Genomic DNA, 2994 nt, shown 5'->3' with positions numbered 1-2994 from the left:
ATCCCTTCTCCTCCATTCTCCTCTCGGGATCTTGGGCACACACGCACACGCGCCCGGCGTGAGTTTAAGCCCCCAGGTCCGGGACTCGATACATGGTCGACTACGTGGGAGTCCAGCGACATAGCCATTACGCTAACTGCTGGTCCCAAAATGAAACAATTCTTTAAAGGAGCCAGCAGGTGGCGTGGTGGGTAAGGTGCTGGACCTTCCCCATGGCTGGCCGCGGTCCAAGTCCTGGACCTGGTGGCTCACTTTCTCGTTCGCTCGCTCTGTCTCTCTCTGGTCAAGTTAAAATAAATGAATACATACAATTCAAATAAATAATTCTCAAAACAATTCTTTTAAAAAAATGTAGTTTGAGGCCTTCTCACGCAGGCGGTGAGGTCAGGCGGTATGAGGTTAAGGGTGCTGGACTCCCACACGGCCAACCGCAGTTCGAGTCCCAGACCTGTTACCGCACTCAGATGAGGTCCGCCGGCCCAGGCGCCGTGAAGCCCCGCCGTGGGCACATGGTGTGGTGAAGGGAAGCACGGCTTTACTGCAAAGCGCAAAGCGAGGAGAGCGGGCAGCTTGTGCTGAAAAGACCCGCCTCCCTCCCCGAGACGTCCCCACGTGCGTTTCCAAGGGCAGAATTCGGGGCAGCGGTCCCAGGCGCACGGTCCGATCAGCTCGTGGGCAGTCCTGACTGGCGAGGCCTCAGATAACCACGTTCCCCTCCAGGTGTTGGGAGTGTCCAGCCCAAGTCTCTGAGCTCACGGCCAGCAGCTTCCAGCCCACAGACATCTCACTATTGGGATGAAAACCTTTCCTGTACGTGAGAGTTGTGGAGGTCAGATGGCCCTCGCTCGTGGTCCCTGCTGGTCATTGTAACCACAGTCTGAAGACTGACTCCTGACCCGGGGCCGCTGCAGTGTAAACGGGCTTTATATTCCAGGAACTCCAGCAGGTGCATTAGGGGGTCCTTGCTCGGTTTCAGACCTGGCAGCTTGCTTTCTCACTTTCCCTATCTCTCTCGCTCTGTCCCTCTCTGGGTGCACCTGGCCTGCCAGTGGTTGGGGACCGAACCCATGACCTCCCATGTGAACCCAGCATTGCACTGATTTTTATTTTTTAATTTAATTTTAATTTATTATTTATTTAAAAAAATTTTTTTAGAGATTTTTGCTATAAGGTACATGCGCTTGCTGGAGAGACAAAGACAGGTAAGAAAGTAGGAAATCACCCCCGGGGGCATGGCCACGCTAGAATTCCTTCTCCATCCTCCCCAGGATCTTGGGCACGCGCACGCGCACCCACAAACACACACGGCCTGACTTTAAGCCGCCGGGTCTGGGACTTGAACCGCAAATGACTACATGGGAGTCCAGTGATATAACCATTATGCCATCTGCTGGTCCCACGCTGACTTCTATTTAAAAAAATAAAATACCTTAGGGCCAGCAGGCCTTGTAGCGGTTAGAGCACTGGACTCTTACATGGGTGATGGTGGTTCGAGTCTGGCAGCTGGCTTTCTCTCTCTGGTGAGCACATGTGCCCAATAGCAAAATTTAAAAAATAGTAATAATAATGAAAAACTTAAAAAATAAGTAATTGAAAAAATTAAAGTAGTAGTTTTTTTTTTATTGCCACAGAACACACGCCAGGGACAGAGAGACGGAGGGGGGAGGAAGAAAGCACCCCAGAAGGGTGCAGTCACTCTCCCCTCCTCCCGTCCCAGCCTGCTGGGGTCTGGGCGCACACACAAAGCCACTGGGCCCAAATAGTATTTATCTTGATGCCGGGGGATACACTGACTGTGGTTCTAGCTCCACCTTACGGAGGCCCAGGAGGCCCAGGTGACACTCACCCACGGAGGCCCAAGAGGCCCAGGTGACACTCACCCGTGAGGCCGGCCCCACAGGGGTGGCGAGGATAAATAAATGGCCACATACCCACCCCTGCTGGGGGCAGCCTTAAAGTCCCAGCCTCTTGTAAGTAGGACAGCGAGAGCCAGGGCCTGCCCCTCCTCGGTTCACCTCTCCAGTGTAAAAGCCCAAAGCTGAGGCTGGCACGGGGCGTGGAGGTGAAGGAGCTGGACTCCCACGTGGCTGACCACAGTTCAAGCCCCTGACCTGGCAGCCTGCTTTCTCACTTTCCCTCTCTCTCTGATCAAATTCAAAATACAATAAATATAATTAAATAAATATTTTTTTAAAAGAGAAGAGTATGCACTCACCGGAGAGACAGAAAGTGAGAAATCACCCCCCGGGGAGATGGTCACTCCACAATCCCTTCTCCTCTAGTCTGGAGATTTTGGGCACGCATGCAGGCATGTCCGGCGTTGAGTTTTAAGCCACCGGGTCCGGGACTCGAACTGTGATGGACTACATGGGAATCTAGCAACATAATCATTATGCTATCTGCTGGTCCTAATCATTCTTTAAAATAAAAATAAGCAACGCGCCTCTGCACTGCCCAGAGCCTCCAACACCAGCCTGCCACCAGCCAGGGCCCCCGCCAGGTCCGGGAGTAGCAGACCTACAGGGCCCTCGCAGGCATGAAGGGATTCGAACACAAGCGGAACCTGGCCCCTGGGGAACTGAGAGCCCGGCCCCATCCCAGGGCCTTTGCGCGCCGTCCTGGCCTTGGCTCCCTGCTCTCCTCCTTAGGCCTCTCCAGAGCCGGGGAGGCCCTGTCTGCCGCCCGGCCCTTGCCCTCTCCTGCCTTTTACTTCCGCAGCTGGCAGGGCCCCCTGACCACCCGTCCCGGCATCTCTGCCAGGCCGGGCCGTACCCCCACCCCGGGCTGGAGCCGGGCCTGGCACACAGCAGGCGCCCACTGCGGGGGAGGGAACAGCTCCGGGGCAGGTGGCATCCCCTCTGCCTTCCCAGGGAGCAGGAAACTGAGGCTGAGCCAGCGCGGCCACCAAGGTCACAGGGCATGTCCGTGGCCCGCGTCCCTGTCGCGCCCTAGCAGCGCCCGCGGCTCCAACGTGGCCGGCCGGGCCCGTGTCTC

The sequence above is a fragment of the Tupaia chinensis genome, unplaced genomic scaffold (assembly GCF_000334495.1).
Source record: "Tupaia chinensis unplaced genomic scaffold, TupChi_1.0 Scaffold149964_2, whole genome shotgun sequence".
Taxonomy (NCBI): Eukaryota; Metazoa; Chordata; class Mammalia; order Scandentia; family Tupaiidae; genus Tupaia; species Tupaia belangeri.
Note: the sequence above shows the minus strand (reverse complement) of the source record.